Source organism: Tenrec ecaudatus, chromosome 7 (genome assembly GCF_050624435.1).
Source record: "Tenrec ecaudatus isolate mTenEca1 chromosome 7, mTenEca1.hap1, whole genome shotgun sequence".
NCBI classification, from domain to species: Eukaryota; Metazoa; Chordata; class Mammalia; order Afrosoricida; family Tenrecidae; genus Tenrec; species Tenrec ecaudatus.
The window spans coordinates 159,443,418-159,453,445 of record NC_134536.1 but is presented as its reverse complement, the minus strand read 5'-3'; positions in this window follow the sequence as shown (position 1 = coordinate 159,453,445).

The window sequence follows — 10,028 nt, the reverse complement described above, 5'->3', positions numbered from 1 at the left end:
TTGTGTTTCTTGTCATTGGCTTGTTGTTATTTTGTTTTGTTGCTTGGTTTTGCTCTGTTTTGTTTTTGTGCATATTATTATCTCCACAGGTCTGTCTAAATAAGTTGGGCTGGATGAACAATCTGGAGGAGAAAACAATGGGACCGACAGTTCCAGGGGGGACATGGGAGAGGGGGAGGTGGGGGGAGGGTAAGGAAGTGGTGTTAGCAAACCCAGGGACAAGGGAACAAGTGACCCAAATCAGTGGTGAGGCGGAAGGAGGAGGCCTGGTAGGGCGTGATCAAGAGTAATGTAACCGAGAGGAATTACTGAAACCCAAATGAAGACTGAGCATGATAGTGGGACAAGAGGAAAGCAAAAGGAAATAGAGGAAGGAACTAGGAGGCAAAGGGCATGTATAGAGGTTTAAATAAAGGCATGTACATATATAAGTATATTTATATATGAGGATGTAGAAATAGACCTATGTGCATGTTTGCATAGGTTTGGTATTGGGGTAGCAGATTGGGCCTCCACTCAAGTACTTCCTCAGTGCAAGAATACTTTGTTCTATTAAACTGGCATTCTGTGATGCTCACCTTCCTGACACAATTGCTGAAGACAAAGTGGATGCATATGCAAATGTGGTGAAAAAAAGCTAATGGTGCCCAGCTATAAAAAGATATAGTGTCTGGGGTCTCAAAGACTTGAAGGTAAACAAGCAGCCATCTAGCTCAGAAGCAACAAAGCCCACATGGAGGGAGCACACCAGCCTGTGTGATCATGAGGTGTCGAAGAGGTCAGGTATCAGGCATCATCAGAACAAAAAATAATATCATTGTGAATAAGGAGGAGTACAGAATGGAAACCCAAAGCCCTTCTATAGGCAACTGGACATCCCCTTATGGAAGGGTCTCACGGGGGGAGATGAAGAGCCAGTCAGGGTACAGTGTAGCAATGATGAAGCATACAGCTTTCCTCTAGTTCTTAAATGCTTCCTCCCCCCATACTATCATGATCCTAATTCTACCTTACTAGTCTGGCTGGACCAGAGGATGTACACTGATGCAGATGGGGGCTGGAAGCACAGGGAATCCAGGGCGGATGATCCCTTAAGGACCAGTGGTGAAAGTGGCGATACCAGGAGGGTGGAGGGAAGGTAGGGTGGGGGGAACCAATTACAAGGATCTATATATAACCTCCTCCCTGGGGGGTGGACAACAGAAAAATAGGTGAAGGGAGATGTCAGACAGTGTAATATATGACAAAACAATATTTTGTAAATTATCAAGGGTTCATTAGGGAGCGGGTGCAGGGAGAGAGTGGGGGTAAATGAGGAGCTGAAGCCAGGGGCTTAAGTGGAGAGCAAATGTTTTGAGAATGATGAGGGCAATGAATGTACAAATGTGCTTTACACAATTGATGTGTGTATGGATTGTGATAAGAATTGTATGAGCCCCTAATAAAATTTGTATATATTTCCTTCTCTTTTTAAATTAAAACTTTTATATATATATATAAGTTTTAATTTAAAAAGAGAAGGAAAAAAACTAAAAGCCAAATTCAATGCCATTGACTTGGTTCCAATTCATAGTGACCCTATAGAACTACCCCGGTGGGTTTTTAAGACGGTAATTCGTTTGTTTTTTAATTATAATTCATTGGGAATTAATACTTATAGAATTCCATAGTTCAATCATATCCAGCAGAATTATACATTTGCTAGTACATCTGTTTCCAAACATTTCTTTCCTACATGGACTCCTTAAGGTCATCTCCCATTCACCCCGCCACCACCCTGTGCTCCCCCCTCCTTCCCCCAAACCCTTATTCTGCTTCCTCCCTCTATAGGTTCGTCGATCCTGTTTCATATACTGAAAAACAAAACAAAAAACACATCACGTAACATAATTTCAAGAGGGTGCCTCCCAATGACCTAACACCTCTGAGGTACACTCTAAATAGGTACAAGCAAAACAATGCAAACCAAAAATACAGACAACTTTGGAAACCGGATCAGGCCCAGCACGCATCATAGGGGGGAATCTGCTGACAAAGTTTTAACCGTTCAAGTTAAAAGCATGCCTTTGACCTTCTGTACTCAACTCCCTAATGCGCTTTGTTTAGTAACCACTTTCCTCCCGTCCCTCAGTTGTGGATGGAGGGGATTCACTGTTCACCGGAGGCTTGTTTTCTATGTAGTTCCACCAATGGACCTTAGGCTCCCACTGCCGTCCACAGACCTCTGTAAACCAGACCCTCACAATTTAAGCCAGTGGTTCTCAACTTTCCTGATGCAGCGACGCTTTAATACCATTCCTTATATTGTGGTCACCCCCAACCATAACATTATTTTTGTTGCTACTTCATAGCTGTCATTTTGCTGCTGTTACGAATCGTCATGTAAATATCTGAGATGCCGGATGCATTTTCATTGTTACTAATGGAATATAATTAAAGCATGGTTATTAATCACAAAAACAATATGTAATTCTATATTGTGGAATAGTTATTTCTAATTAAAAATAAGTGAAAGTTTGTCTTGAATCATGGGGTAGCATGGGTAACAGTCCTCACTCCGGGAATCTGCATGTGGGCGGACCCGCCTGGAGACCGATTGAGGAGCGGTGTCTCGGTTCCTAAGAGCGTCGGATATGTGTACTTTCCGATGGTCTACTCTTAGGGGACCCCTGTGAAAGGTTGAGAACCGCTGATTCAGGCTGATACCAATCCTTTCTTTGATTTGGGATTATGTACTTCACAATCCTTCGCTGACTGATGATGGTGTGCCTCCTCCAGGTGGATTTCGTTGACATCTCACTTAGACGGTTGCTTGTTTGGAGACGAGCCTTTAAGACCCTAGATGCTATTTGATCTGTACCTGGGCACCACCTAATTTCCCCATCACACTGTTATAGACAGCACCTGCCACTTCAGTGTTCCCTTCCTGAGGGTGAGTATCCAGCAGGGCTATGATGTAAGAACCAATCGTTCCTAATTAGGAGCTAGGATTTAGTTCAGTGGTTCTCAACCTTCCTAATGCCCAGACCCTTTAACACAGTTCCTCATGTTGTGGCGACCTCCAACCATAAAACGATTTTGGTTGGGACTTCCTAACTGTAACTTTACTACTGTTATGCATCGGATGGCTCCTGTGAAAGGGCTGTTAGACCCCCAAAGGGGTCGTGACCCACAGGTTGAGAACCACTGATTTCGTGGAAGCTTCCACACCCATTTCTAGATCTATGTCTTTTAAATTTTTGTTCTTTAAATGTATTATTAGTTGGGTGTTGACCCAAATGTCGTGTGATTACATTATTCTATCGTGTCAAGCAGAACTGTACCATTGCTTCCATAATCCGTTTTCAAAAATACTATTTCTTCCTGGGTTCCTTGACTTCTCCCTTTTACCTCCTCCCTTCCCTGTCCCCCACCCCTAAAATCCTTGAGACTAATTTTTTAAAAACATTTTATTAGGGGCTCACACAACTCTTATCACAATCCATACATATACATACATCAGTTGTATAACGCTCATCTGTACATTCTTTGCCCTCATCATTTTCAAAGCATTTGCTCTCCACTTAAGCCCTTTGCATCAGGTCCTCTTTTTTTCCCCTCCCTCCCCGCTCCCCTCTCCCTCATGAGCCCTTGATAATTTATAGATTGTTATTTTGTCATATCTTGCGAGACTAATTTTTTTTTTTAAGCAAACAGGCTTTATTTAGGGGAAAAAACCCGCCTGGGCAAAGTCCTACAATCTGCAGCATCTGGGCTGGGGGAATCGCCGAGACTAATTTTTTATAGCAGTAGAAAGCCTCATCTTTTTCCCTTAGAGCAGCTGGTGGTGTTTGAACTGCCAACCTGGAGGTTGCCAAAGCTCAATCCACTCTGCTACTAGGGCCATATCAGAAGGAAGGCTGTACTACATCTAAACTAGATTCCATAGAAAGGTCTATCTTGACCACAGTGGCTTGACTGGCCTTCAACTATCATCTGCTTATCCAATATTCAAATTATGTCCTTTCAAAGGAGCCCTGGTGGTGTAGTGGGTGGTGTCTTGGGCTGCTAACTTGAAGCAACTCACAGTGACCCTACGGGACAGGGTAAAACTGCCATTGTTGGTTTCCAAGACAAACTCTTTACAGGAGTAGAGAGCTCCTGAGGAGAGGTGGCAGTTTAGAACTGCTGACCTGTCAGCAGCCAAACCGGTACCCACTATGAGTCAGAATTGACTGGATGGCAAAGCGTTTGGTTATTTCCCTCGTATACGCAAGCACAATCTGGGACAACTGGCTTGTTTCCTTTTGAGGTGAAAACATACCTGGAAACTAGGAACAGGCTTCAGATTGGGGTTGCTGGGAGCTCACCTGGTGCTCACAGCTAGACCTGGAATCCTAGTAAACAGAATCTCACAAAGCACCAATGCCCGAGAGGGCCATTCTGTGACCAGGAGGGAGGGAGGCAAATGTTGTCAGCTTGTCTAAGCATAGATGTCACTATGCAAATCGTAAAACACCACGCCCCCTTGGCTCATGGGAGCAACTGCTACTTCTTTGCCAGTTACAACCTTAGGCATGCTTCATTTCTCTCTCCTTCTGGATAAGATTCCTTGAGATGTACAGTCACACAATTACCACCCTGCCTGACGACACCGTGCCCAGAATGATTCCCTGCCGGGGGAGACCAGCCCCCGACAAATGTCATGGGTTCATAGGTACGACTGTAGGGTTATAATATATAACGATTATAGTAAAGTCTTGGAAGACAGGAGAGAGTGAAATAAAGGAGTTAGACGCATTTCATGGTAGCCTGCTCACCTCAGCCCCTCTTGACGGTCCACGTGGAGGTGCAGGAGGAAGAGGGCAAGAGAGCGCGAGCTATTTCTTTCTAACCAAGCCTTAGATATCTTTGGGGCGTACCAACCTCCTGATTACAGCTAACAACCTGTGTCGCAGGAAGGGGGTGTACCGTAGGCAATACAGCAACGGGAGGGGGATGATTTAGGGGTGTACACACAATAGGAAGAGGCGGGATTAGGGGTACACATGTGACAAGATGGGCAGATCCTAGATTCAGGATGGCAGCCTAACCTTGGATGTCACGGAGTTGGTCTGACCTGTTCTGAGCTCCTCAGGAAAGCAATCCACTGTCCTTAACAGCAGGGAGTGAGCCGCACCTACGGTGGGTGGACCAGATTGCTCCGGATGGCCGATACCTTCAGGGAGATAACTTGACAATCATTTACCATTCACTGCAAGCAGTGTCCTGGGTCTGATGTATATTTGGGGGAGACACACTGGGGAAACGCCTTTTTATATCCCACAATGCCCCGCTTCTTTGAATCTTTCCCGCGCGATCAGTTAACACAACCCCTAATCCCCTGGTCATCCCTATAGTTGTTAGCTGCCAGGGGTTGGCTCCAGCTCCATGTGCTGCTTATGACCAGTTGTGGATCAGACACTCATGGTCACAGGGTTTCCATTGGCTGGTTCTCAGCAGTGGATCTCTAGGCCTTTCTTACTAGCCCATTTGGGTCCGGAAGCTCTGGGGCAGTCTGCACTATATCAACACGCAAGCTCTTGCTGTCGGAAGGGTGGGGACAGTGTCGGAGGAGCCTTGGCTGGGAACCCTAACACGCTCTTCATGAGCTGCCTCATCCCTAACTGTGAGGGCAGTTTATTATTTCATGTGGCTTCTTCTAGCCAAGGTCTCTAGCTCCTACCAAAGGACCTTTCCCTGCAGGGGGTCTGGTAGGAAGGTGGGGGATGATACTGATAGGATTCACCAGTCATTGCAAACAGGATTCCCTGGACTGCCATCGTGCTGCATATAAAATAAGCCTATTAAGGAGTAAGGCGAAGGAGCTCTTTACCAACAAAGGCCAACCAGCAGCTGTACCATCAGAGTGGCAGCAACAGAAGCAGGAGGCAGAGCATAGATCCGAGGGATGGGATTTGTAACTCTGGGAGCAAGTAACTTACTGCCATCCAGCCGGAGTCTTGGTGACTCCCTGTGGGCTCCTGAGACTGTAACTGTTTATGGGAGTAGAAAACCCAGTTTGTCTCCTGCGGAGCTGCTGGTGGTTTTGAACTGTCAAACTTGTGGATCCCAACATGTAACCATTATACCATCCAGTCAAGTGCTTTTGTGCTGGAGGGTAGCTTGGGGAGTGCGGGGTCTCTGGGTGCTGAATTGGGGGAGTTAAGACTGGCTGGCCAAAGGAAGGGAAGCTGGTTGCCTTTGGACTGAGGCTTATAGAAGTGGGGTGTCTTTAAAAGAAGAAAAGAGAAAAAAAAAGAAGTGGGGTGTCTCTGGGCCCTTAATTCCAGAAGTTGGGCTGCCTGACCCATGGGAGTGCCTTGGCTTGGAGGCTTTCAGCAGAATGGTAGGTCCTTTGAGCATTTGCTAGGAGACTCGATAGAACTTTGCAACACGTCCTCATACACAACTCAACCCTGAGCGTTTCACACAGACATTACAACTTGGTAACTTCCTTAAGAAAACCTTTCATCATGGATTTTGTCTGTGAGTTCCGTGCAGCCATTGCAATGAATGTAATAAACCAGAGAGGAAAAATAGCGCATTTTAAAATTGTTTTATTAGAGGCTCATACAACTCTTATCACAATCCATACATACATCAATGTGTAAAGCCCATTTGTACATCCATTGCCTCATCATTCTCAGAACATTTGCTCTCCACTTAAGCCCCGGGCATCAGCTCCTCAGATATCTTGTTTTCTAACATTTTTTTTTTTACATTTTATTAGGGGCTCATACAACTTTTATCACAATCCATACATATACATACATCAATTGTATAAGCACATCAGTACATTCTTTGCCCTCATCATTTTCAAAGCATTTGCTCTCCACTTAAGCCCTTTGCATCAGGTCCTCTTTTTTTTCCCCCTCCCTCCCCGCTCCCTCCTCCCTCATGAGCCCTTGATAATTTATAGACTGTTATTTTGTCATATCTTGCCCTATCCGGAGTCTCCCTTCCCCCCCTTCTCTGCCGTCCGTCCCCCAGGGAGGTCGTCACATGTGGATCCTTGTAATCAGTTCCCTTTCCAACCCACTCATCCTCTACTCTCCCAGTATCACCCCTCACACCCCTGGTCCTGAAGGTATCTTCCACCCTGGATTCCCTGTGCCTCCAGCTCCCATATGCACCAGTGTACAACCTCTGCCCTATCCAGTCCTGCAAGGTAGAATTCGGATCATGGTAGTTGGTTGGAGGAAGCATCCAGGATCTGGGGGAAAGCTGTGTTCTTCATTGGTACTACATTGCACCCTGACTGACCCATCTCCTCTCCTAAACCCCTCTATGAGGGATCTCCAGTGACCCACAAATGGGCTTTGGGTCTCCACTCTGCACTTTCCCCTTCATTCACTATGGTGAATATATATACACATATATGTATATATATAATATATTTTGCATGATGCCTTATACCTGGTCCCTTTGGTACCTCGTGATTGCACAGGCTGGTGTGCTTCTTCCATGTGGGCTTTATTGCTTCTGAGCTAGATGGCCGCTTGTTCACCTTCAAGCCTTTAAGACCCCAGACACTATCTCTTTTGATAGCCGGGCACCATCAGCTTTCTTCACCACATTTGCTTATGCACCCATTTGTCTTCAGCGATCATATCATGGAGGTGTGCAGCCAATGATATGATTTTTTGTTCTTTGATACCTGATAACTGATCCCTTCGGGACCACGCGATACACAGGCTGGTATGTTCTTCCATGTGGGCTTTGTTGCTTCTGAGTCAGATGTCCGCTTGTTTATCTTAAAGCCTTTAAGACCCCAGACACTATCTCTTTTGATAGCCGGGCACCATCAGCTTTCTTCACCACATTTGCTTGTTCACCCGCTTTGGCTTCAACAGTTGTGTTGGGAGAGTGAGCATCATAGAGTGCCAATTTAATAAAAGAAAGTATTCATGCATTGAGGGAGTGTTTGAGTAGAGGCCCAAGGTCCTTCTGCCACCTTAAAACTAAACCTATAAATATAGACACATAGATCCATTTCCCCATCCTCATATATATATTTGCATGTACATGTCTTTGTCTAGACCTCTATAAATGCCCTTTGACTCCTAGCTCTTTCCTCCATCTCCCTTGACTTTCCTCCTGCCCTACTACCATGCTCCGTCCCCACCTGGGTTACAGCTATACCTCTTCTTTACGTAACCTTACCCTTGATCATTCCCTACCAGGCCTGCCACTCCCCCCTCACTACCATTTTGGGTCCCATGTTGTTCCCTTGTCCGTGTTTGTTAACACCACTTCCTTATCTCCCCACTTCCCCCTACCCCAAGTCCCCCCGGAACTGTCGGTCCGTTGTTTTTCCTCCAGATAGTTCATCCAGCCTGTCCTATTCAGACAGACCTGTGGAGACACTAACATGCACGAAAACAAGACAGAGGAAAACAAAGCCACAGTATACAACCAGACAACAAAACAACAGCAACAAACCACTGACAAAGAACAAAACAAAACACATCAAGAAAGAAAAGCTTGTAGTTAGTTCAAGGATCGTTTGTTGGCCCTTAGGATTGTTTTCCCGTCCAGTTTGTTGGGGCACCACGCCCTGACACCCCCCCACCCCCCAAAAAAGCGCATTTTAAGACGATATTTACCCACACGATGACTCAAACCTAACTCTGTTTGACTGTAAATGTGTTCATGGTCATCCATGTATGGAAAGGCTTTGCTACTTTTACGGACTTATTCTTTATTCTCTATTCAAAGTACGATCTTGCTAAAATATCTGGCTGGAACACAGACTTTCTCTGTCTTTCCCTTTTCTTTGCAGAAGTTTGTGGCAGTGAGATTTATGTCCACTTGCACTTGTGTAGGGCTGAGGTCCGGGCTGTCAATCAGGTCACCGCATGATGATGTCTCCTGAGAGGTGTGGCCTTTTGACGAGAAACATCGGGGCTTCCTCTTCTTCCGCCTCGGACCCGTTGCCTTTCTGTTTGATGGCACTCTGGGCCTGCCTCCAGGACCACCCCTGTGTGGGCTCCCCGATCCTGAGCGCTGTCTGTGCCCTGTCACATTTCCACTACCCTTACCCACAGGACTCCACACCATGGGCCAGTGACCTCCCTGCGCCCTGCTTCACCTTTCTGGCTTACCAGCCTGCAGCTGTGTGAGGGGATTCTGAAGAGGGCTCTGGCTAGCAAAGGACCCATGAACTTGAGTTGCACTGAGCTGGGATGCCCTCTTGGTGGAAAGCTCTTTGTTTCTTTTTTTTTATTTTTTATTACTTTGTTTTTTTATTTTTTCTTTTCTTTTTTAACACAGATTTTTTAAATGGATTTTTCCAGGTTCTTATATATTAATCAAGAGAAACTTCTCCTTCTAAGTAATTCCTAAAGAAACGTGACCACGTCTTGAGTTGTTTACCTCAAGCGCTCTAACTCGCTAGCTTAGAGTAAGGTCCACTTGCTCTTATTCTCAGACACCAGTCATCCCTGACTTACAAAGGGGTTCCATTGGTTCTGACCGAAGCTGAATACCCTTTCCCTTTTAAAAATATCTTTTCTAAAAAAAAAAATATATTTTCCTTTTATTACCAGCCTCTTTATAACTCCCATCTCTGAAGAGCTGAGAACAGTAACCTGAGCCAATGATGCACTGTGGCATCGCAAGGCCACACAGGAAAGCTCGTTCTTACATACCTAAGTCACTGGTTTTATTTTCCTAGACGACCCAGCTTACTTTTTTAGTATTTTGTAATTTTCTTTGGATATCTTTTTCTTTCAACATTTTATTATAGGGTGGGAGGGGATAAAAGGGAGCTGACATCAAGGAATTCAAGAAGAAAGAAAATGTTTTCAAACGGACTGTGGGAGCAATTGTACAATACTGCCTGATGTGATCCAACTATGGAGTGATATGACATCTGGAAGAGCTCCCAACAAAATGATTTAAAAAATTAAAGGAAATGTTTTCAGGGATTTTGTTACAAACTACCGTTTCCCCAACAGTAAGACATTCCCCCCAAATAAGACCTACTTACAGTTTTGCCTCTTCTT